Raw genomic sequence first — 26497 nt, 5'->3', positions numbered from 1 at the left:
GCTTAGCTAGGGCAGAGAGAGCAGTGAGCTGGGAGTGAAGATGCATCTTTCGGTTCTGACTCCTCCACGAACTACCACAGGTGAATTACACCCCTTTCTGACCCATCCATTGAATCATTCAGTGGACATGAACCTTGCTCATCTCTAAAATTTCACAATTCCTCAGAGAAGAAAGAGCATCTTCACATGGGTGGCCTGAAGAGTCCACGGCCTGGCAGACCTAGCTGTTAAAGACATCCGCTCCTCTTCGTAAAAAGAAGAAAAAGGGGGTCCAAAGTGGCTCCCGCCGGAGGTCATGGCGCTCACGAAGGCGAGGTCATCAGTTCAAGGCTAACCTCATAAGCTCAAACTGACTGGCAAAAAAAAAAAAAAGAAGAAGAAGAAAAAGTCCGGCCAACAGGTAAAAACCACCACTGACACCCCCAGAAACCCTACCCTATTACCAGTAAACCCCTCATTCCTGGGTCTCCCGATGCACTTGGGTCTTGGAAAGGGCTGGGTGTCTCATGACAAAGGTGCCATTTCAAAGTCAAATTAGGACCATCCAATGGCCCTATCAGATGGCCAAGGGGCTGAATGTGAAACCAGAATTGGGTGTTGAATGCTGAAATTCTGAGGGCTGCTCTTGCCCCAGCACCCCATGCCCTAAGTTTGAATAAAAACAAGACACACAAGTGATTATTTACCACCAGAAAGCTATCGTCAAACCACGTCTATGTTTTTTTGTTTGTTTGTTTGTTTGTTTGAGACGGAGTTTCGCTCTTGTTACCCAGGCTGGAGTGCAATGGCGCGATCTCGGCTCACCGCAACCTCCGCCTCCTGGGTTCAGGCAATTCTCCTGCCTCAGCCTCCTGAGTAGCTGGGATTACAGGCAAGCGCCACCATGCCCAGCTAAATCTTTTTGTATTTTTAGTAGAGACGGGGTTTACTAACTAGCTGCTCCATCTGGTCTCCTGTTCTTGGAATATAGTTTCAAGAATCCCCAATCTGCCTTCTAGAGGCCTTGCCCCGTCATGTCTCTAGGAGCAGGAGGCCCATACTTCCATGTTCTCTGACTCAGTTTGACCACAACGTGGGATATTTGAAATCAGGGCTGCCAGGCGGAAATTCCAGAAGGACGGCCGCTGCCCCCGGTCAGAACTCCTGGTTCTAGAACATGGGAGCAGCTAAAGGCCAACAGCAAGACAGAGCCACATGCCAAGCCTCACCCCATGGTGGTGCAGAGTGTGCCGTTCTCAGAAGGTGAAGGCGTACACCACGCCCACCACCACGATGTTCCCCAGCGTGGCTATGATGGCAATCCATAGCAAGAGGGCGTCGTTGGAGGATCAAGGAGGATCTTCCGGCTGGCCCTGGCCGTTGGAGGCCGCGTGGCCATTGGCAGAGGAATTAAACAGGGAGTACTCAGTGCCGAAGTCCTCATCGGGTGAGTCCATGAAAGCTCCTCCCATCATGGGCAGCTCACTGGATGTTGCTTCTCCGTCTCAGCATATCACCAAAGGCTCAGAGTGAGCTCAGCTGTCTCTGCAAACGGCAGACAATGATCAATGACCTTCACAGCACAGCAGTCATTAACTCACAGTGGCTTAGCTGCCTTCCAGAGATCCTACCACCCTGCGTGGCCATAAAGGAGAGATTCATGGTGTCGCTGCCGCCGGCGCTCAAGTCCTCGCTGCTGCCGCTACTACGGAGGGTCCGCCTCCTGCCCGACTGGCGGGGATCCGGCAGAGCCGTGAGGTGAGCGTCCTGAGCCCCCATGGCACCCTCGGCTGTCTCTGAGCTTCTGGCTCCCGAACCAGTTCTTTCTATTATTTACATTTCATTAAATAGAGAATAAGTCGAGTTGCATTTGCTTTCTCGCCAAGTCATCCTAAATCTCTGTGATGGATAGCTCATACTTACCTGTCTCTGGATGTTGCTTCTCCGTCTCAGCATATCACCAAAGGCTCAGAGTGAGCTCAGCTGTCTCTGCAAACGGCAGACAATGCTACATCCACCCTTCTCATTTGTATGGATGTCATTTCTGCTTCTGTCTTAATTCCCTACCCAAAATGAATGCAAGGTTTTTGATGTGTTTTTTTAAATCTAGAATCCCCATAGAGGAGAAAATAGAAGCTATTATGGTGCATTTATACAGTGCAGATGTTCAAAACATATGTTGGGATAATAAATGCAGCCACACATCACAGTTGTTCATCACCAGACTCCAAACTTAGAAGAAAACGCTCAGAAATAGCTGCGAGTCACCCACCTTTAGGATCTTATGCTATCTGGCTGACCTAAATATAAGCACATTAACCAGTGTATCTTTCTGTGTACCACTGTCAGAAAAACAAGCAGAAGGAACTTGCAGTTTTTTAGAGTGAATATGCCCAGAGACCAAGATAAGACTCTCTTGGGCAGGGGGAGGTGGAAGGATAGAGGGGGATAAAAAAGGAAAGAAAGTAAAGTCAGCTGAGTGCAATGGCTCATGCCTGTAGCACTTTGGGAGGCTGAGCCAGGTGGGTCACCTGAGGTCAGCTGCTTCAAGACCAGCCTAGTCTCTACTAAAAACACAAAAATTAGCCAGGCATAGTAGTGTACACCTGTAATCTCAGTCACATGGGGGGCTGATGAGGCAGGAGAATCACTTGAACCTGAGAGGCAGAGGTTGCAGTGAGCCAAGATTGCACCACTGCACAGCCCCTGTGACAGAGCGAGACGCTGTCTCAAACAAAACAAAACAAAAGTCCCTCTTTAATTCTGGAATCAAGTCTAAATGGCGAGGGATGATGGAAGTGTCCCATGACCTCAAAGAGGAAGGAAATAACCCTGGACCTTACGATCCAGCATGGCTCTTTACTTTTATTAAACAGAGTATGTGCCTCTCTGCCACATTCACACTTTAGCTACAGGATTGCTTTCCTTTTGGTCTTTAAGGTGCTAATGTAGTGAACATTATCTCATATTTCTTTACTCAGAAAACATTTCATGAGAAATTCACCATAGGGACACAGTGACATCATTAATTTCAAAACTTTGTTTTCTCCTCAACAAGATCAGAAAATTGATTATTCCGTAAATAGCATCACCAGTATCAATTATCTCAGCCATGCCAAGGAATTCCAAAGACATTCAGGTTCTTAATACTAGAGGCAAGGCGTACTGTGCTTTCTTAGTGCCTTCATTCAGCAAATTCAGCATGTGATTTTTATAACTATTTCTTCAAACATGGTCTTGCCTTCCCCGTGCACATAGTCTCGAAGAAAACTGACTTGATTAATTCTGTGCACAGCAACACAATCAGATTGAAACACTTTTTAAACTAGGAAAACTCCATTATCATATAGCTTATTATTACATGGACTTAGGGTACAGGTCAAATATGTCTCTGGATCATCATAATTAAATAGATTGAAAAGCAGACACGAGGCAATAACAGCCCACGAGGCAGGGGTTAAACAGGTCACTAGCAAAATAAAAAGGATACACTATAATACTTTCCTTTCCCTTCATTTAAGAAAATAATGTTTTTTCTTTAGATCAAAGGAGACTACTATGTGAACACCTGAAACAATAAAGTTTTCAATAAAGAATGTTACAGCACTTTGCAAAGAAAATGTGGTAATGAAAATGCAGCTTATGGTGAAATTGGAAAAACAAAGACAGCATATTTTGGCTTTTTATTACAGGATATTTAAGAGACAGGTTGGCAATAAATGGTAACATCTTTCTAATGGTTGGCAATGCAGTAGTATGAAGCTGAAAACTCACCTTGACTTATTGACACAGCTAGTTTTAAGTTACATTGCTCCTTCCCAGAGGTACTGCACCGCACTGCAAAAAAAAACGTGCTGAGCTTCACTCAATAAATGGAGGTAGGCGCGAGCTCCCATTACACTGTCACATCAGACATCTTCACTCAGCGGAGGCAGTAAGAAAGAGAGGGAAGGAGCAGGCAAATCAGTGAAGAGGAAGAAAAAAGGAAAGTGAAGAAGGAAAAAGAGGAGGTCAGAGAAAACCTGCAATAAGATGCCAACTATCCTGGACGCCAACTAATTTTAAAAGCTCACCTCTAGTAAGATGCTTACCCTGGATGCCAACCAATTTAAAAAAAAACAATTTCCAAAACTCTTTTTATGTTTTATGTTGAGACACAGAAAGGATAAAATGTAATTAAAAGCATTTGGTAGAATGATTTATTTTCCTTTGGGTATATACCTAGTGCTGGGACTGCTGGGTCAATTATTCTACCAAAAAGACACATGTACTTGTATGTTCGTTGCAGTGCTATTTACAAAAGCAAAGACACGGAATCAACCTAGGTACTCATCAGTGGTGAATTGGATAAAGGAAGTGTGGTACAAACACACCATGGAATACTACGAAGCCATTAAAAAGAACAAATCATGTCCTTTGCAGAAACATGAATGTAGCTGAAGGCCATAATTTTAAACAAATTAATACAGGAACAGAAAACCAAATACTTCACGTTCTTACTTATAAGTGGGAGCTATATACTGAGGACACATGGACATGAAGATGGGAACAACAGACACTGCTAGAGAAGGGAGGGAGAGGGGCATGGCTGAAAACCTATTTACTGGGTCCTATGCTCACTACCTGGGTAATGGGATCCATACAGCGAACCACAGTATCATGTATTATACTCATGGAACAAACCTGCACATGTTTCCTCAGAATCTCAAATACAACTTGTGTTATTTAAAAATAGAAAGCAAAGAAATTAAAGGCATAGACTTTGTTCTCAACATGATTACAATTTAGTTAAAAGCCTACTGATTAACCCTTAACAAAAGGATGGAAAGATAGTAGTAAGAATCCAATCACACAACATTTATGTGTGTTCTCATGGTGTATACGTTTATTAAGTTACCTTTTTCTGAAATTTTAATATAGAAATCAGTTTTAAATTGAAAAGATAGATACTCCTGCTACAAGAAAAGATGACTTATAAAAATATTGTCACTGAGTGCAGTGGCTCACGCTTGAAATGCCAGCACTTTGGAAAGCCAAGGCGGGCAGATCATTTGAGGTCAGGAGTTCGAGACCAGCCTGGCCAACAGGCAGAAACTCCATTTCTACTAAAAATACAAAAATTAGCTGGGTATGGTGGCAGGCACCTATAATCCCAGCTACTTGGGAGGCTGAGAAACAAGAATCGCTTGAACCAGGAGGCAGAGGTTGCAGAGCCAAGATTACACCACTCCATTCCAGCCTGGGTGACAACAGTGAAACTCCATCTTAAAAAACATACATACATGTGTGTACACACATACACACACACATACACACACATGTATTTCTTAAATTGGACAAAATTTCAGTCAAGATTTCCACCGGATTTGTGAACTTCAAGTATTCACATGGATTAAAGAATATACACTAAACAAATAGCTAAGTCAACTCTACAATACAAGAAGATAGGTACGTGATTTGTCCCTTTCAGATATTAAAGCACAGTCACTAAATACAAAAGACTAGAAAAGATCAAGAAAATTAAATTCATAAAGCAAAAGAAAAGAATCTGATTCAGACTCATGCACATGTGGGAATTAACACATGGCAAAGCGACACCCCAGATTACAGGGAAGGAGTGAATTGTAAGTGGTCGTAGGAAAACTGGCTCACCGTATGGAAGGAAGTCAAAGTGGATGCCCACCTTATGCAATATTAAAGGTAAGCTCGAAATAGAGTTAAAGATATGATGAAAAATGGAAGTGTCGATTAACTGAAGATGGTTTACTTAATTTTTTAACTATTAATGGAAAGGGCTTCTTAAACAAACTGCAGGGCAAAATGTTTATCAAATTGATCATATGAAAATGGGCAAGATTAAAACGAACAAAGGGCACCATGAACAGATATAATAGGAAGATGACAGAATGGGAGAAGATATTTACAATGTCTAAATCCAACAAGGAACACAGGAGGAAATAAAGAGAATGGATACAAGCACACCAATAGGAAACTGGACAAATGATATGAACAGGAATCATTTTAAAAAGGAAAACAAAAGGGCTAATAAGTATATTTAAAAGTTGTTCAACCTTCATAATAATTAGAGAACTACAATCTAAAGTAACAATAATATATTGACTAGATTAGGAAAAAATGTGAAAGCTGAAGAAAGCCAATTACCGGCAGGGATGTAGAGATCTGGGAACCCTCATGTGTGACTGGTTGGAGAGTAGAGCAAGGCTGAGTCCGACTCAGTAATTACACACCTTATGATGGCTGTATATCCATCTGTTCCATGAAAGAGCTGTATGTACAGCCCCCAAATGCTGAAGGAGCCAAAAAAAACAGGGGAGATGAATTCAGTTTGGCGGTGAGGAGTGTCTGAATGGCCAGGCACGGTGGCTCATGTCAGTAATCCCAGCACTTTGGGAGGCCGAGGCAGGTGAATCACCTGAGGTCGGGAGTTTGAGACCAGACTGACCAACATGGAGAAACCCCGTCTCTTCTTAAAAAAATACAAAAATTAGCTGGTGGCACATGCCTGTAATCCCAGCTACTCAGAAAGATGAGGCAGGAGAATTGCTTCAACCCAGGAGGTGGAGGTTGTGGTGAGCCGAGATCACACCATTACACTCCAGCCTAGACACAAGATCAAAACTCCGTCTCAAAAAAAAAAAAGTTTCACTGGGGGAACTTACAGACAGAAGTGTGGCCTTGGTTGGTTTTCAGACAGGTAGATCTTCACACTTGCTACCCCCAGACCCAGGGCTGGGTATATTTCCATAGGGAAAGGGGATACATGATCTGTGCAAGACAGCTAAAGGCACCCTCCAGAACAGGCCAGGGTCACAACCTGTAACGTGTGCCATAACATCAAGGTTGACCGGTTCCTACACCACACACAGGAGATAAAATAGCAGTCATAGCAATCAGGAAGCATTTACGGGACTGGGGTAATCGGAAGTCAACGTGGTGGATGAGCATCCAAGGTGGAGTCACTTTTGTCTCCACATCATCTCAGAGAAATCCCCCATGGTTCTTTAGGGCATCTGTTAAGGTGTTTGTCACAGCACCGCTTGTGTTAGTAAGGCACTGGAGGCAAACTTAGTATCCATACCTGAAGGAATGGGAAAGTCAAAAGGTAATAGATGCGTTTTATGGAGTGTTAGGCAACAGTTAGAAGTCATAGATTACATATAAATGCAGGAACATGGATGGCTCTTGGAAATGCGCTGCCAAATGAACAGCAAGATAAGAATGAGATTTGCACCACAATATCACACAATAATGTGTTAAAAACACATGCCAGGCTGGGCATGGTGGCTCATGCCTGTAATCTTAGCACTTTGGGAGGCCAAGGTGGGCAGATCACCTGAGGTCAGGAATTGAGACCAGCCTGGTCAACATGGTGAAACCCTGTCTCTACCAAAAATACAAAACTAGCTGGGCATGGTGGTGTGCACCTGTAATCGCAGCTACTCAGGAGACTGAGGCAGGAGAATCAATTGAACCTAGGAAGCAGAGGTTGCAGTGAGCTGAGATTGCACCACTGCACTACAGCCTGGCTGACAGAGTGAGACTCTGTCTCAAAAAATAAAATAAAACAAAAATGCATGCCTATATACATTGTGCATGATAATATCCTCCCAGAGTACACAATGGAAACGGAGGGATTGGAGTGACTTTGCAGTGGAGAAACCTGACCATCACTTTCTCAGCCAGGTGATAAGGTCAACAGCAACACTGATAAGTCACATGGATAGCATGTACCCTTGATGTGAAGGACCCTTTCACCTCTGCAGTCTTACTCTGCAAGGACACAAAACTCCAGTCTCATCATAAGAGAAACAGCAAATAAATCTCAGTTAAAGTCCATCCTACCAAATACCTGACCAGTAATCTTCAAACTGACAAAGTCATCCAAAACAAGGAAAATCTGAGAAACTATCGTAGTCTAGAGGAGCCTACTGAGACATGACGCTAAATATAACACAGAATCCTGGGTGGGAAGCTGGGACAGAAAAAGACATGAGGGAGAAACTAAGGAAATCTGAACAAAGATTGGACTTGACACTTTAATATATAGGTTATAGGCCAGGCGCAGTGGCTCATGCCAGTAATCCCAGCACTTTGGGAAGTGGAGGTGGGTGGATCACCTGAGGTCGGGAGTTCAAAACCAGCCTGGCCAACATGGTGAAACCCCACCTGTACTAAAAATACAAAAAATTAGTCGAGGGTGGTGCCAGGCTCCTATAATCCCAGCTACTTGGGAGGCTGAGGGAGGAGAATCACTTGGAACCTGGGAGGCAGAGGTTGCAGTGAGCCAAGATTGCACCACTGCACTCCAGCCTGGGTGAAAAGAGCAAAACTCTGTCTCTCTCTCTCTCTATATATATATCTTATACTATACATATTATATAACTATTAATACATTATTACTATAATATAACGTATTATATTATATTATACATATATAATATAACATATAATAGTAATAATGTATTAATACTGGTTCATTAGCTGTGACAAATGTACCATAGCAATATAAGATGTTAACAGTAAGGGAAACAATGTGTGTCCAGGTACATAAAAATATTCCATACTTTATAACGTTCATGTAAAACTAAAACTATTCTAAACTTTTAAAATTATGTAAAAAACATCCATACCCACAAACCCATGCGCATCTTAAAGAACATATACAAATAAAAGTCACATCAAATGTCCTAAAATAGTTATCCATGAGGGCAGAGGGAGGGGATGGGCATGAGGAAAGGGGTTAAAAACAAAGAAGATCCCTAACCTTCTTGTGTTACAGAAGAAGAAACTAAAATCAGGCAGTGTTGAGTGATTTAGCTAAGGCTGTTCCTCCAGCACGGACCTTCCGACCCTGAGTACACCAAAAGCTGTTTTCATAGCTAAGACCTGCTCTGAGGATAAACTAAGAGTGAATTACCTCCAGGGATAGAAGGAAAATTCAGCAAGTGAATCAAAAGGCACCCTGAACCTTTCCATTGAATGCGAAAAGCAGATGTCACTTTTGGTCTTTAAAGATAGTGACAGCATCCCAGAGGGCTCCCTGAAAGGTTAAAGATGGGAGCTGGCTTTAGGGCCAGAGACCTGGAGAGTCAGATAAGGGGTATTATCAAGGGCAGAACCTGGAGAAGCTAAATTTCCAGAAGATGTATTGATGATAAGTTGATAGCTCCATGGAATTAATGAAAAACGTCAATGGGAAGGAGGTCTTGGTCCAGAAGGCAGGGAAACTTCCCAAGTCAGAACAAAGTTGGGGAATGGCAGAGCCAGGCCCGTAGAGGCTCAGAAGAGGAGTATTCGGCAGAGCTAGAAAACAGTTTTGTTCTTTTTCCTATCAGTAAAACCTAAAAACTTTAAAAGGACTATAAGAGCCTTTCCTGCAGCTGGCATAGTTGCAGCAAAGGTGATCCCAGAGGTTGGGGGAGCAGGGGGGCTGGGGAGGGGGTGGAGAGGAGGCACCGGAGCCGGGATGCGAAGGTGGCCTGGTCACCTGAGGGGGTGCAGTTATGAATTCACAGGATCCTCTGAGAAAGCAACAGCATTCAAAGTTAGAAAAGTTCCACTTGGAATTAAATCATCTCAGTATAGAAGCCTGAGGAAACTAATTAATTCTCAAATCATAGCAAACAAGGAGAGCAGGCTGTTCTCAATACCTCCAAGTATCAGAAGGAATTTAGGCGAAGACACATGTTTTTGCTCCACACTCAACCCCACCTACTTTGGGGATTCCCCGGCCTGCTAATATCTTTTTGAAAAGATAAACAATCCCAGATGGCTGAACTACTTGGGGGTCAGGATTGCATATGTTTTCACGTGAACAGGGGGAATAGAAAAGCTGGAAGAAAAATTGTCACAGTCAATAACCAATCAGTTCGGGTCAAGATTTGAAAAGCAACTGATACATGCATCACTGCACAAGTATTCATAAGGAGAAAGTCTTTTTTTTACCAGGGTTTTATCAAGGCTACCATGCAGTTATCAGTCAATTTATCAAGTACTTTACAAATTATGATACAATCATAAAATGAAAATCTATGCCACAATTAAGACAAATGAAACTTATAACATGTTACCATTTCTGAAAAATAGATAAAAGGAAAAATTAAGTTGCATCTATATGCAAAGAATATTTCAAAGAAAATTGGGAAGACTGGTTTCCTCTGAGAACTAGGTAGCTAAGAAACAGGAATAGGTAGGGAACTTTTTACATACCATACTCTTTCATAGTTTTTAAATTTTGAATTGTGAATTTACTGCATCTTCAAAAAATGAATAAAATGCTAAAATAACAAATATTCACATATTTATATTCCACCACTTTGCTCAGATACTTCAAGAACACATACCAAAATGTAACTACATGTAATATAATCAGATAAAATAAATGAGTGATACGTATTTAAAATAAAACAGGAGAGGCCAGACGTGGTGGCTCACACCTGTAATCCCAGCACTTTGGGAGGCCAAGGAGGATGGATCACCTGAGGTCAGGAGTTCAAGACCAACCTGGTCAACATGGTGAAATCTCTTCTCTATCAAAAATACAAAAATTAGTCAGGTGTTGTGGTGCACACCTGTAATCCCAGCTCCTCTGGAGGCGGGGGCAGAAGAATCTCTTGAACTTGGGAAGCGGAGGTTGCAGTGAGCCGAGATTGTGCCAGTGCACTCCACTGTGGGCAACAGAGCAAGACTCTGTCCCAAAAATAAAAATAAAATAAAACAGGAGAAACAAAACAGCAACTAGAGGTAAGTCAAGCACAAGATGTAGACACAGCATTTTGTCTGGTTGCTGGATGTGGCCATGCATTTGGGGTCAAAAGCAAAGCAAGAAACAAAGTCACGTGTCTACGTGGAGCTGCCACTCAAAAGATGAATGGCTTTTCTTGAAGAGGAGAGCAAAGGAAAATGTTTGTCAAACGTCCATCTAAATAAGGCCCCAGGATACCACAGGCAGTGTCCTCAATCACAGCGCACAGCTAAGGAGACCCTCAGGAGGACCCTGTCCTTCCACCTCCAAGTGGAAGGTGGGATGGTTCAGGCTATTTAGCAGTGAGGCACACAGCTCAGGACCTGAGAGACAGCTGGCCCCAAAACGTAGGCACAAGAGAAATGCTACGGGTCAGACATGCCACTTGGCACACAGGCTCCAAGTCCCAACCGGAAAACCTTTTGTGCTTAATCGACTAAGTCAGGGGAAACGGAGAGAAAAGTCTAAGTCAATAGCATGTTATTCTTTTGTCTTTTAGACAAACAGCACTTTGCTTGCTTCCATTTCCTCCCCGCACTGTAGTAAAATGGGCACCGGCTTCACAGCAGCTCCAAAACACTCAGTTTCAATGGTTGTTTCATTCATTCGTTTGCCAAAACCACTCCCTTTGGGAAGCACAGTCTTTCCTCTCCTTCTCTTTCTTCTTCACCCCAGCATCCACAACGCAGGTCCTAATCACCACGTTTCCTCCAGTATCACACATATACGGTGCACAGAGACAATGCTGTGTGTTCGCCAAACCAGTTTCATTTTCTTCCTACGCACCCAGCAAGGTGACATGCCCCAGTCTCTCTACAGTAAGAAGAAAATCAGCACTTTGGGAGGCCGAGGCAGTGGATCACGAAGTCAAGAGATTGAGACCATCCTGGTCAACATGGTGAAACCCCGTCTCTACTAAAAATACAAAAAATTAGCTGGGCGTGGTGGCGCGTGCCTGTAATCTCAGCTACTCGGGAGGCTGAGGCATTAGAATCGCCTGAACCTGGGAGGCGGAGGTTGCGGTGAGCCGACATCGCGCCACTGCACTCCAGCCTGGGTAACAAGAGCGAAACTCCGTCTCAAAAAAAAAAAAAAAGAAGAAAACAGATTGAGTTCTCCATGGAATCGGGGAGATATCATATCAGCCATTTCCAGGGCTGGTCCGTAAAATGTCCTGTGCAGTCACCCATCATCCCCATCAGTTTCCCAGATACCAGTTGGATTTTTTTTTTTTGAGACGGAATTTCGCTCTTGTTACCCAGGCTGGAGTGCCATGGTGTGAAATCGGCTCACCGCAACCTTCGCCTCCTGGGTTCAGGCAATTCTCCTGCCTCAGCCTCCTGAGTTGCTGGGATTACAAGCATGCGCCACCATGCCCAGCTAATTTTTTTTGTATTTTTAGTAGAGACGGGATTTCACCATGTTGACCAGGATGGTCTTGATCTCTTGACCTCGTGATCCACCCGCCTCGGCCTCCCAAAGTGCTGCGATTACAGGCGTGAGCCACCGCGCCCGGCCCAGTTGAATTTTGATACTCAGGGCAATGTCAGATGCCTCTGCCAGTCTGAGTTCTAAACAATTATGTAACCCCAAATCTCCCTCCACTAACCTACAATGGCTACAATGTGAGCAAGAAAAAAATTTTTTATTTTAAGATGCTGAAAGTATTTGTTGCCAGAATTAGCCTGCCTTGTCTATCATAGATACTGGGTTTATCCTATAACAACAACAACAAAAATGTGACATTGGCTTGGCAGATGTGTAGTAAATGGGGAAGGTTCAGATATTGCGGACTTAGTTTACATGGTAGCAAAATACTGACAAAACTTGCCTACAATACTTTGGAAGTCACACTACCTGCCTACGGAGCTTACAGTTGTAGGAGAACCAGATTGGTTCTATTCTAGGACATGGATAGAGTTCTAGAAGAATTGGAAGAGGATAAAAAACACTTTAATATATGTTATTTCGTTACTATATTCGTTAGTAATTGTCTATATTGGTGTTTGGTCAAGTTTTTCAAGAAAAAAAGTCAGAATGCAACTTACCCCTTAGCAGATAGAAGTCATATGAAAGAGAGATAATCCATAAATTTAGGACATGGAGAGTTGGAAAGGCCATTTGCCAATTGCTTCTAGACACCCAACCATGAGAGATGGCATTTTTAAACATATTGAGGGTTGGAGATCCAGGGAAACTTCTCAGTTGAGCATGGGACTCAGGCCTTTGGCAAAAATCAAATGAAGGGCATAGCCTTTCCACCTGCTTTTTAAAGATAACCTCAAGATACCCACCATTAAATTGGAAAAAAGAGACAACACTTCCTCACAGGGATAAGGAAGCATTAAAATAAACAAGCAGTCGTGAAATTGTATTTAGGAGAGAATTTGTTTTGTTACTGAGACATGGAACTTTCTTAAAAAATAAATCGGAAATCTTTTTACATTATTGAAAAAATATTACTAAAGACATTATGATACTAAATTAGAAACACTTTTAATATTCTGCAAGCCTTAAATCAGTCTCTGGAAGGAAGTAGGCTATGAATGCTGGCAGTCCCTAGGAGGGGAGAGGATCCATTTCTGACGTGGCCAGGAGAATAATGGACAGAAGAGAACGCCAGGGGTCAGTGCCGGGGTCATTGGGGAAAATGAAAAAGAAAGTCCCTCCCACAGAGGAAGATCAGATTCTATTCCATGAACTTGCCCCACTTTATGGAAAGGGAAACATTACAGTGTTGCCCTGCAGGCAAAGTTGTCCTTTGCTAAGGATCAGTGAATTCTCTGTCTTCATTCTTCTTTTTTCTACATGGGAAATGTTACTGTTATCATCACCATCTAAAAGTGTAGGGGGAAAGTGGTAATATTTTTCTTTTGCTCCTAAGCCGCTGAACCAAGAGGAGTCACATTCCCACTCAATAGGGGAGGCCCACTCCTGGAGATCCTGAAATTTGAGCTGAACAGTGATTGGGAAAAACTTGAAGTCACTCCTGTTAAGAGGGGATGTGTGTGTTCTGTGTCGGAGGAAGAATGAAATGGATACTTAGTGACCAGAAGGGTAGAGTGGTGGAGATGATGCTATGTGTTTGTTAAATCTGTTTCCTTTTACCCACACATTTAAGGTGCATTTTCCAACTTCTCCTGCAGGTAGGTCTGACTCCTAAACTCCACTAAGTGACGTCATCTGCTCTCTGCAAATGAGAATTCAGGCAACAGAGCACACTCTACCTGTGTTCTCTTAACCAACGATCACGAAGCACATCATCTAACAGCTGCTCTTAGCCACGTGCGTGTTGCCATGAGTTGGGTGGGTTCTTCAGCCTACTGTTCTCTACTTCATTAAAGCCTCTTACCAGCACTTCATTTTGTGTTCCAATGAACCATTTTTACTAACAATGACTAATAAAAGGTAAGATGCCCATGCTGGCCCTGCTGGAGCAAAACAAAAGGAAAATATAACCTTTTGTTACAAATCTTACAGAAGATTAAGACTCTTCAATAAAATGAACATGGAAACAAAAGGTGAACATTAACAGATAATCGGAGCTAGGCCGCCACACACCAAACATCCAAAAAGGTCTTCCATATATGGAATAATTTTATTTATCGTATCAGAAATATTATCTGTGTCAGTAAGTCTAGGATATTATGAAGATACTACCCTGGACAAATGTACCAATAATTGTACTAACAGCCTCTGGGAGAATTAAGCAGTCATGATGCCAGGATATTCAAAAACACTGAAACAGTGATTCTCAATGTGTAATGCAAAGAAGGGATCCTCGCAGGCATCCTGCCATAAAGACCTTTCCTAGTCTTTGCCCAGTTAGCCCTTGGATCTCCAGGAACACTTCGCCTGCAATACCTAGGGTAAGTGTGGGCCCGGCTGGACTCAGGTCCAGTTGGTGCAGTGCTGGGTGGGACCGACAGGCTACAGTCAGAGCCTGATCTAAAACCCACAACCTCATACATCTGAAGGAAGCTGTTTAGCCTGCACGCTTACTTCGAGCTATTAGAAAAAAGAAAAAGCAAAGGTAAGAAGAAGGTGTGAGGGTCTATGAGAGAAAAGGCGACAAAGGCATTAATAGCTCTGGAAAGTTGTGAAACTTTAATCAGCTCATTTTAGAAACCTTCATTTTCACCTTTTTATCACCACCCACAGAATACTTACACCTGATCTCCAACCTGACTTAACAGAAGCTAGCAAATGCCCTTCCAGCTGCTCCCCTGGATTAAATAGATGCTAGGCAAGGCCAAAGTTCTGTTGGAAGGCAATCAAAACAGCTGAAACAGAAAACAAATATTTTTGGCATGTCTCTGTAGGTCCAATATGCCTGCTGCTACCATGATGAGTGAATAATACTAGATTCTGCCATTCCCAGGTAGGCTAAAGGGGCTCTTTCACCCGTACTGATATTACATCAAGATTTAGAGATACTTGAAAAATTTCCCACTGCCTTGGAGAAATGCCTTTGCCATACCTATAAAACCATCACTCATAACCATGTCTTGACATTGGGCTCTCAAGTACAGACTTACGTTCAGTGTATTAATACATCATCATCTCTTCTGGTGCGGACACCTCGGCCTTCATCAAAGGCAGGAATGCACAAAAACACTTAGCACGTGGCTCCCACTTGCCCTCAGGAAGCTTGCAGTCCTCTTGGGAGGGACAAGGATGTTTAACCACTGATTTCACTTGGAGCAATTAATGAGACATGCAGCACATCAACGCAAGGGTTATTAGGGTTCACCGGAAGGGACAAGCATTTGGGCAGGCGCATGTATGGCTGGCTTGATGGGATCTGCCCAGCAGTTCTTCTCACTCTCCTAGGTCTACTCGGTACCTTCTTCCTTTGGCTGTGTGTGTGTTTATGAATTCCTTTTCAGATATATATATGTATATATTCTAACTATATATTCTAATATGTACATAGATAATATATAGAGAATATATAAAGTTTTTATTTGTTCATATATATATATGGAGAGAGAAAGTCCTTACTTAACATCATTCACAGGTTCTTGGAAACTGAACCTTTAAGTGAAACCAGGTCTAGCAGGTCTTCAACTAACATCGTTTCATTCAATGTCATTTCAGTATAACACTGATGCAGAAAAAGATTGGTTTAATTATACGCCATTTCACTTAAAGTCACAGTTTACAAAAACCGATACACAACATAAGGATTTTCCCTCTGTGTGTGTGTGTGTGTATGTGTATGCGAGTATATGTGTGTGTATGTGTGTGTAGGTATGGGTGGTGTGTATGTGTGTTTCTGTGTGTTTGTGTGTATGTGTGTGCATGTATTGGTGTATGTGTGTGTTTGTGTGGGTTTGTGCAGGTGTATTTATGGGTGTATATGTGTATGTGTGTTTTTATGTGTATGTGTGTGTGTGTACATGTGTGGGTATGCAGGGATGTGTGTGTATAGTGTGTTTATGTGTAGGAGGTGTTGGGGGGTATATGTGTATCTATGTGTATGTATGTATATGTGTTTGTGTGTGCATTTGTGTATGTGTATATGTGTACATATTGGTGCTTATGTGTGTGTATGTGTTTGGGAGTGCATGTGTACGTGTGTATTTGTGTGTGGGGCGTGTCTGGGGTGTATGTATGTGTTTCTGTGTATTGTATGTGTGCATGTACAGGTGTGTGTAGGGGGTGTGGTGTGTTTACATGTGCATTTGTGTATATGTATGTGGGTATGTTTAAGTGTATGTTGGGGGAGGGAGTGTCTGGGGTGTGTACGTGTTTTTGTGTATGTGTGTTTATGTGAGCATGGGAGTGTGTAGGTGTGTTTATGTGTGTATGGGTCTGTGAAGGTGTAGGGGGGTGTTTATGTGTCTGTATGTGTGTTTACATGTGCTTTTGCATATATGTATGTGGGCATGCTTGTGAGAGAGGGTGTCTGGGGGGTGTGTGTGTATATATATATGTGTGTGTGTATGCATGGGTGTGGGTGTGTTGGAGGTGGGTGTATTTATGTGTGTTTAAGTGTATGTGTATTTACATATCTGTGTTTACGTGTGGAGGTGTGTTTGTGCATTTATGTGTGCATATGTGTGTTTGTGTGGGTGTTTATGTGCTTATGTGGGTGTATGTGTGTGTGTTTATGTGTGCATTTGTGTACCTGGGTGTTTGTGTTTATGTGTATAGGTATTTGTATTTGTGTGTTTGTGTGTATGTGTGTTTATGTGTGTGGGGTTGTGTATCTATGTGTGTATGTGTGAGAGGTTGTGGTATATTGCGTTTATGTGTGTGTATGTGTGTATGTGTGGGTATGTGGGTGTTAGGAGCGGATGTATGTGTGTATATGTATAAGCACATGTTTATGTTTTTATGTGTGCAGTGTGTGTATGTGTATATGGGTATGTTTATGTTTGTGTGTGTGTTTATTGTGTTTATGTGTGTATTTGTGGGTGTGTGTGGGTGTTTATGCGGGTGTTTCTGTGTATGTGTGTGTGTGTATGTGTTGTGGGTGGGTGTGTGAGTGTACATCTTTCTGCCCTGTACTTTTTCCTTCTTCCCACATTGCAGAAAGCCACTCCTTCATTCATACGAGCAACTCTTTCCCTTTGCAGGAAATTATTCTGTAGCCACTTGAAACTGCAGCAAATCACACAAATGGCCTCCCTGGAAAACTGTTTTTAACCCCCACAATGCTTAGGCCCTTTCCTTTGAAAGCTTTCTCTTCCTTCTGTGTCTGTGTCTACTTGTGGTGTTGACTCAGACTATTCGTCCAGTGAATAGAGACATCTAATTATATTTCCCACTGAAACATTAATGTGTTCTTAACGCTTAGCAGGTAAGAAAAATAATGCCTCTATGTTCCCCATTGTTTTCCACCTGAGGACTTCATATGCAAAAATAGATTTTTTTTTTTTTTTTTGAGTCGGAATTTCACTCTTGTTACCCAGGCTGGAGTGCAATGGCGCGATCTCAGCTCACCGCAATCTCCGCCTCCTGGGTTCAGACAATTCTCCTGCCTCAGCCTCCTGACTAGCGGGGATTACAGGCACGCACCACCATGTCCAGCTAATTTTTTGTATTTTTAGTAGAGACGGGGTTTCACCATGTTGACCAGGATGGTCTCGATCTCTTGATCTCATGATCCACCCGCCTCGGCCTCCCAAAGTGCTGGGATTACAGGCGGGAGCCACCACGCCTGGCCACAAAAAGAGATTTTTAAAGCATAGCATGAAAAGGTTTGGTTGATTAGACATGTATTAGGTTTTTCTGTGCTCTTGTGCAAAGGTTCAGGCTTTCAAATGGGGTGTCCAATTATTTGGCATTAACCCATCTCTTTTCTTTTGCTCTCCTACTTCGGAAGGCTAACACACTAGTCTCACAGCAAAAGTCATACCAAAAGCCATTTTCTTCCCCAACAGTATGCCCTGACCACCACCATCTATGTATCACTTAGAAATGTTCAGTTAATGCGTTATGCTGCCAGACGCTTCAGAGCCTCACAGAATCCAAACTCCTCTTTCCTTGACATCCTGACCCCATCCTTTCCTAACACAATGCTGCCAGGGTAGCCCCCTCAACACTCCTGAAAGATAGATACTAAGATTGTCCTTGTTCCACTCACCCCTAAACTTAACCCATTTGTGGAGGCATGGAGAAATCCACGACATCTTCCAGCAAGTCTTTCTTGGCTATAATAGCTCTCAGTGATGCCTCACTCTTTTAAATTTGTAATATGCAGATATCTACAAAGTTAACAGCATGATGCAGCATGTATCAGGACACCAAATGGGGAAAAAAAAACCCTAACACTTTCTCTTTGTATCAAATTCCATCAGTAGCTCCTTAAAAGACAGCAGAATTCTACAGGTCACGTGCTTGGAATCACACAGGTATTTTTGCCCCACTGAACTATCTGTGACTTTTTCTCTCAATGAAGTTTATGAACTTCTTAGGGACAAGGATCACTTATCATATAGGTTCAGAATCCCCTGAAGTAACTAACACTAATATTGCTGGACATACAGAAAATACATGGTGGATTCTCACTGATTTGCCCCATAGGGAAGCTGAGAAAATTATCAGGTTGAAATGAACAATGAAATCATACCAAAACAAATCAGTAATAGGACATGGAGACTAAGTGTGACAACAATTTCAATGAATTGGATGGAGTTTCAATCTCCTAGAGACCCGTTCTGTAAGTCACTTCAGCAGGGAAGGTGTCTCTGGAGGGAAGGGGCAGACTGATAGAATCAGAATATCAATTTTCAAATGGCCTTAGAGATCATCTGAGGCAAACTGTCTTCTTAGAGACAAAGATGTGGTGCTGGAGAAGCCTCAGCCAAAGCTGGGGAGACCGGAGATTGATATAAGATACCCTCAGTCTTGACTGTGTCCCTTTCACACGCTCAGCAGCTTTGCAGCAAGAATGCACAGCTATTTCTCACTGTAGAAAGGGCCTTACCTCTGACTGGAGAAAGGGAGGAAACTATCATTGAGAGTTCCCATCCACATTTAATGGGAATGCATTTAATGTTACCTCGATGACGTGTAACACTGTTAATTGCAGATCTACTGTAATCACTTCATTTTCTCTATGTCATCTAGCTACATTCAACCAACACTAACGCATTCTCTAAACAATTAGATTGTGTAACAGCAAGAGTACAGTATGCTAACAGAAAGATGTACAAAACGTGTGATCAAATAACACTTAATTGAGCAGCTGAATTTTTTGTTTAACAATTTTTCGTTGTTTTCAATGTTCTGACATTACTTTTCTGATAAGACAGTGTGGGACAGGGTCACCAGTACAGTTTTGTAACACACCCACCCCCTCCACAGACACTCTCTGAACATCTGTCATGTGCAGGCGCTATTCCAGCAATTATGGAAGACCAAATGAATGAAACTCCATTTCTGTCCTTATGAATCTAGTAAGATGATTACAAACGAACACAAAAAGTCTAATAAAGGAAGAACATAAAGAACTAATAGGAGGCTATGGAATTTCAGAGAGGGACAAATTCCCCCATTTCCTTAACGGGGGAAATCATACGAATAAAACCATATGGCCGGGCATGATGGCTAATGCCTGTAATCCCAGCACTTTGGGAGGCTGAGGCAGGGGGATCATGAGGTCAGGAGATCAAGACCATCCTGGCTAACATGGTGAAACCCCATCTCTACTAAAAATATAAAAAATTAGCCCAGTGTGATGGCACATGCCTATAGTCTCAGCTACTAGGGAGGCTGAGGCAGGAGAATCACTTGAACCTGGGAGGTGGAGGTTGCAGTGAGCTAAGATCACACCACTGCACTCTAGCCTGGGTGACAGAGCGAGACTCACACACACACACACACACACACACACTCACACACCCATAATGTGTTTATGAAGCCATAGCCACAGAAATTAGAAAGTACTTAATTTTAAACGATTGACTTTTTTAGATAATTCTTTTAAGTTTGAATTGACTTCTAACACTTGGTTGCCTTTTAACAATGCCTATACTAATTTTTTTACATAGATGCTGATTTTAAAGTTTTCACCAAACATTTGCTTCCATCAAAACATTGCTGCAGAGGAATTAATGATGAATAAGAACATAACTTTGCATGTCTGGTGGACTTTACAGCTTCCAAAGCATTTTCACAGCTACGATTTCGATAGATCTGATTTGGTCATCACAGAACCCTGAGGAGTATGCAGGGCCTGCTGACTGTCCCTCTGGGTGCATATGTGTGTGTGTCATTATAATTATTTTCATTGTGCATAGAGGAATCTGAGGGCTAGAGGAGTTTGAGGATTGACAGTGACAACTGGCATTTGTCAGACTTGTCAGACAAAAAGAAAATTGCTGGCTAAGCCTTCCAACCTAAAATTACTTTCAAGTTCTTACACTTGAAAACTCGTGTTCTTAGCAAGACCCAGTCTCTACTAAAAAGAAAAATAAAAAACTAGCTGAGTTCAGTGGCATGTGCCTGTAGTACCAACTGTTTCAGGAGGCTGATGTGAGAGGATCACTTGAGCCCAGGAGGTGGAGGCTGCAGTGAGCTATGCTTGCACCACTGCACTCCAGCCTGGGTGAAAGAGTGAGACCCTGTCTTAAAAAAAGAAAAAAGAAGGAAGGAAGGGAGAAAAAGAGAGAGGGAGGGGAAGAAGATGAAGAAGAAGAAGAAGAAAAGAAAGAGAGAGAGGGAGGGAAGGAGGGAGGGAAGGAGAAAGGGAGGGAGGGGAAGAAGATGAAGAAGAAGAAAAGGGAGAGAGGGAGGGAGAGAGAGAAATAAAAGAAAGAAGCTCATATTCCTACTGGTATATGTTCTCTTGAAAACAAAACACGCGCTGGTAGCGCCCAGCATCTCAGAATTCCACAGTTCTCTTTACTCCATCCATGGCACCTCATTCCTTCCTCATCCTCAGACACAGGCCAACCTCTCTGCTCTCATCCTCTGCTCCCAATAGAGGATCAAAAAGCAGCCATTTGTTCCCCCATCCTAAAGAGCCAGGGCCACTGATTTATGACTTTCGAGAGTATTTGCACTTTAAAACTTTGTTATAACTCTGCAGAAGGCATCTTGATGGTGATAAGCACATGCTGGGTACTGGCCATCAGGTGGAAGCAATCTGCAGGGAGGAAGTGACCCGGGTCCTTCATTACTTGCTGCCTCTTTCCCTTCAGTGGTTAACAAAGGTCTTCTGAGCTTATCTTCAGGGTCATAGGTGGAGAGAGGAGCTGGCACAATGCATTGAAAGGAACTTCGTGGATGCACATGACAGATTTAACAAGTAGAGAAAGCCCAAGCAGAGTCTCCAGAGGCTGAGATACAAATTTTAAAAAAGGATCCGGGAAGCAGCCCGAATCTGACAACAACACCCCCAACTCTCACTCCTAACTCCACACATAAACACTTGTGCTGGCCTTGACCTCAGACTGTACGGGCTCAAGCCCCGTGGTTCTTAAAATCTGCCCCAAGTCCAGAGGGAGGATCTTGGAGTCCTACAACAACGACCCAAGATGCTCCCGCCTGCATTTGCAAACAGAGTGGGAAAGCTGTCCTTACCTTGAAGTGGGCCACACGCTGCGATTCGGAGATCAGCTGTGCACTGCACACCTTGCAGTAACTGTCTGTAAATAAATCCTGATCGATATCGGAGGACTTCATCAGGCTACAGGAGAATCAACAGAAAAGAAAAATGAGTCCACTGCTTTGATGTTTATGCAGGATATTAACCATGTGAAATGGATCACAGTAACAGGTCTGACAATGGTGACAGAGAGGCGGGTCTCCCTTGACGTTACCGTATCGATTAACCATATTACGTCTATACGTTATAATTTTCTCATAAATACCCAACAGAGTTGCTATACCCTAAAATTAGAAATCCAGCTATAGTTTTTCTGTTTGAACAAACCAGACTTATATCTAATGCCTTGTCAAGCGTTTCTGTGAAGGTGGGGTGTCATGGCTCACACCTGTAGTCCCAGTGCTTTGGGAGACCAAGGTGGGAGCATCACTTGAGGCCAAGAGTTTGAGACCAGCATGAGCAACATAGAGATATTCTGTCTCTACAAACATAAAAATTCTAAAAAGTGATGTATGTGAGATATTTTCACATGTTATATATATTAACAAAATGTCGTAAGCACCTAATACATACAATAGAAAGTAGGTTAAATGAACTTTGATGCAACATCACACTAGAAAATTAAGTGGCTCCTAAATCCAAATTCAGATAAATCCTTCTTTAAGGGAGCATTAGGAAAAGGTTTATCATTAGCAAAAGAGATTTATAAGTCTGTGTGGTATTATACTGCATTTGTTTAAAAATATGTACAGAGGTATAAAAAACATTCCAGGAAATTATAGCTCAATTTTAATAGTACTTATCTGTGGGAAATGATAGAAAATTGCAAAAGCAATTTTTAATTTTTTTTCTTCAACAATCATATATTACTTTCGTAGTCAAGGAGGAAGTTAGCTTTGTCTAGAGATTTTAAGCAGTATAAACTCTAGTTTGGAGTTGGATAGTTACAATTAGAAAATTCAGAAATAAAATCAGACTAAACTATAACTTTCCTTGCAACCTCATACTTTGTAACACCAGAGACCTCACTGTTCAAGCTGACTTTTCTCCATTTAGAGTTGTTGAATTCAGAAAGGCCACCTCCATCACTGCGCGCCACAACTGGACCCACAAAGTAAATAAACATATTCTCAGATTCCAAACCTGAAATCAAACTGCAGCCAAGGATCTCAAGCTTCTGAAATCGATCTGTTGGAAATGGATCTTATGGCAGCTGAAGTGTCATGTTTCCACCCCGGAAACACACCCCAGTGCATCTGACCACTTTCACCCAGCCCGCAAACTCCGCTTGTTTCACCCGGCCCGCAAACTCCGCTTGTTTCACCAGGCCCGCAAACTCCGCTTGTTTCACCCGGCCCGCAAACTCCGCTTGTTTCACCCGGCCCGCAAACTCCGCTTGTTTCACCCGGCCCGCAAACTCCGCTTGTTTCACCCGGCCCGCAAACTCCGCTTGTTTCACCCGGCCCGCAAACTCCGCTTGTTTCACCCGGCCCGCAAACTCCGCTTGTTTCACCCGGCCCGCAAACTCCGCTTGTTTCACCCGGCCCGCAAACTCCGCTTGTTTCACCCGGCCCGCAAACTCCGCTTGTTTCACCCGGCCCGCAAACTCCGCTTGTTTCACCAGGCCCGCAAACTCCGCTTGTTTCACCAGGCCCGCAAACTCCGCTTGTTTCACCCGGCCCGCAAACTCCACTTGTTTCACCCAGCCTGCAAACTCGTATTACTACCAGCCAAGCATGCTGTCTACCAGGACCATGGCAGACAGCATGCTCTATGGAGAGGCAAGAGAAGCTCAGACAACAGTAATATGGAAGGTACTTTGGACTTTATCTTATTCCAACACCATCATCTTACCTATAAGACTGTCCACAGTTACACTGCTAGTCATTAGCATAGCCAAAAATACTGCCTCACTTCCAGGACTCAGATTTCCACAGGCTAGATCCATCCCAGATCTGGTGCTACCACATGGCATTGGGTGAGTCACTCAACTTTCCATGCCACTGTTTCCCCCATATAAAAATTGAGATAATAATATTTTCTATGCCTCCTTAGAAAGTGATAGTGAAGATCACAGGGAGGAATATATGAGAAAGTGCCATAGCAACCATAAAACTCTCTGCATTTGAAAGGGAACAGTAGTATATTTTTAAATAACATCCTGATGTTGTCAAGTTGTTGGCCAAGTCCTGAGCAATGCAACAAAATGAAGTACTGTGACTCATTTTAGGTGGTTTTTGACATGATCTAAATAACCAGGCCGTATTAGTAAAGTATTTGCCTGAAATAAAAGGCTGTCTGCCTCAACACTCCATTCTCACATTCTGTCCTTAGCCCTGGCTCTAGTGGCTCATTCAGGGCATTTGTATTCAGCAATTCAAAAGGATTTACAGTTTCTGCTCCTAAGAGATAATAATACCTGTGGTTTTTCAATGCCCCCAGCAAGCAATAGCTATGCCATGTACTGTGTCTCATGGTTGATGTAGGCCTGTTATTTCACCTGGCAGGTGGCCCAATTGGCCTGGAGGTCCACCTCCTCTCCCACAAGGCAACCTGTTCCAGAAAGTCCAGAAGCTCTAGTTGTTAGGTTTTTCTTAGGCTGAATCAAAATCTGTCCCACCAAAGTTTTCATCCAGTGATTGTGTCATTAGGTACAACATGGGACCATACCAGTCTCCATTTTTTCAAGCGATATCCTCCCTCGAGTGTCTGAAGATAACTCTCTTTTATCTACTTCCACGTCCTACCTGGCCTTACCATCTTGTTCTGAGTCTATTTCATTATAGTCTATCTTCTTCAAAAGCAAGACCAAGACCAGAATAGGGCACTACAAAGATGGGAACTTCTGAGGCAGAGGATTGCCAGTCCCAATGCCAACCCAAAATATCACAGTCATTTGTAATGCTCTCTATTCACGGCCCAGAATGTAAATGAAGAAGAGGTGTTTTGATGATGAGAAACTGTAGTACAACATTTTGAAATGTCAAATAAGAAGAGAAAACTTACTAAGGTATATTTTTAAGCCAAGCTTCTATAAGTGGTTGCGTTTAAACATTACCGTGTTCCCTGCTATTTCTAATAAAAAAGCACATGAAAATAGATTCACAGGTGACCTGGTTAATAGGAATCTCCACACTCACTGCACACTCCTTCCTCATTATACAAGCAACTGCAAAAATCAAACACTGTGAAAGGATATTCAAGGTACGTGTCGGACCAAGCAGGCCCGTAGGAGTCTGAGTCTCGGTAAAGTAGCTGTGCAATAGAAATAGCTTTAAATGCAGAATATAAAATGTGTATACTAAAAGAAATTCAAGGGAAGAGGAAATATCATGGCTTTTTCCACTGTTTTATATAAGAACATTGATTTGAACAAGTCCACATGCAATTTTTAAAAAGGCAATAAGGACCCCTCTGAAATTGATGACACCTGAGTGGAATACCCAAACAAGTTACATTCCAGTGGGAGGCAATTAGTGGACAAGTGTCAGCCTGGTTGGTACATGAGGGTTTTCCCACAGGAAAAGAGAGCTCTGTCCATGTAGGTCACTTTAGACAACCAAAGGGTCCAATTTATGATGCAAAGACTGGAATTCCCAAGAAGAGAGGATGTCACTTGCTCCCCTCCTCTAGTTTGTTCAAAAGAGGATTTTAGCTTCACTGGCCTTCACTGTCTTCACCAAGACAGCTGGTAAGAAAAAGGAAGAAAAAAAAGATTTCCATTTTTTTAGCCTTGTCCATGGTCCTGACAAGCCCATGCTCTACTCCAGCAGCTGGAGGAAAGACAGAGCCATTGATCACTTACTGGTCAGTCCAATCTGTCCCATCAGAGCCAGTGTCTAGTATCCTCCCCCGAAACATTCATATTGTGCTGTGCCATCAAGCCTTGGGACATTCTGAGGAGGGATACAAGAGTAGGGGAAGACAGGAATTTGATTTCCTGAGTCTGAAATGGACCTGAAAGAAAGCACCATCTGTACTCCCAGGCACAGCACATTGCAAAGGCAGGCACATGGCCTAGCAACCACTGGAGGATCTGAATGACCTCTTATCACTCTGCAATACTCACAGAGGATAATGCTACCCACAATGGAGGAAAGAGGCCCCCACCCGAGGTGGATGCAGTACTAAAGCAGGTTACGTTCTCACATGCTGTCCTGGGGTCTTAGCTTCTACAGATCCATGCATATAGCAGTGACAGTGTGAGACTCAGAGGTGCAGCTAGGTGTCAGAAATAAAGGAAATATCAAGGAGGAGAGCTTTTATTGATTCCATAATGGTCTGAGGAAATCTACTGTGAGTGAAGCTCAGGGATAACAGAGGCACATCCCATGTCTTCTGAATCTTTCTGAGCTACTGAGTAAGAAGAGACATACACACACCAACACCTAAGGCATGGGCAACTAATTTCAGCAATTTGGCTGATGGAAAGTGATACAGGATTTGAGAAGACAGGATTATCAAGAAACTCCTCAAGAAAGTTCTATTAGGGTTGAAAATTTGAGGATGGATAGGATTAGAGTGGAAAGAAATGAGTTCCAACTCAGAAGTTAATTCTTTTTCCTGGCACAGAGAAAGAACTCTTACTACCACTAGGCATGAGAATATATATAGGAGGGGCATTGGTGGGGCTAATTTGGAATATTTCAACATAAGGGGGAAAGGCAGAAAAATGCAAGGAAAAGAATCTC

At 42.8% G+C, this 26497-nt stretch overlaps 4 pseudogenes across 4 annotated transcripts in view; all 4 read right to left on the bottom strand.

The window, feature by feature from the left end:
- The window catches only part of LOC144578979 (zinc finger protein 362 pseudogene), a 156882-nt pseudogene that overhangs the window by 102953 nt on the left and 27432 nt on the right, over window positions 1-26497 (bottom strand). Inside the window, exon 2 of the transcript XR_013525676.1 lies at window positions 21782-21887. The product of XR_013525676.1 is annotated as a zinc finger protein 362 pseudogene (transcript). The remainder of the gene's footprint in view (window positions 1-21781; window positions 21888-26497) is intronic.
- Window positions 1-26497, bottom strand: part of LOC144578978 (cytochrome P450 3A21 pseudogene) — a 153425-nt pseudogene that overhangs the window by 99496 nt on the left and 27432 nt on the right. The window contains exon 2 of the transcript XR_013525675.1: window positions 21782-21887. The product of XR_013525675.1 is annotated as a cytochrome P450 3A21 pseudogene (transcript). The remainder of the gene's footprint in view (window positions 1-21781; window positions 21888-26497) is intronic.
- Window positions 1-26497, bottom strand: part of LOC144578981 (speedy protein C pseudogene) — a 153425-nt pseudogene that overhangs the window by 99496 nt on the left and 27432 nt on the right. The window contains exon 2 of the transcript XR_013525679.1: window positions 21782-21887. The product of XR_013525679.1 is annotated as a speedy protein C pseudogene (transcript). The remainder of the gene's footprint in view (window positions 1-21781; window positions 21888-26497) is intronic.
- Window positions 1-26497, bottom strand: part of LOC144578980 (5'-nucleotidase domain-containing protein 2 pseudogene) — a 141954-nt pseudogene that overhangs the window by 88025 nt on the left and 27432 nt on the right. The window contains exon 2 of the transcript XR_013525678.1: window positions 21782-21887. The product of XR_013525678.1 is annotated as a 5'-nucleotidase domain-containing protein 2 pseudogene (transcript). The remainder of the gene's footprint in view (window positions 1-21781; window positions 21888-26497) is intronic.

This window comes from Callithrix jacchus, chromosome 13 (assembly GCF_049354715.1).
Source record: "Callithrix jacchus isolate 240 chromosome 13, calJac240_pri, whole genome shotgun sequence".
In the NCBI taxonomy this organism is placed as follows: domain Eukaryota; kingdom Metazoa; phylum Chordata; class Mammalia; order Primates; family Cebidae; genus Callithrix; species Callithrix jacchus.
This window is presented reverse-complemented; position numbering and strand designations above follow the sequence as displayed.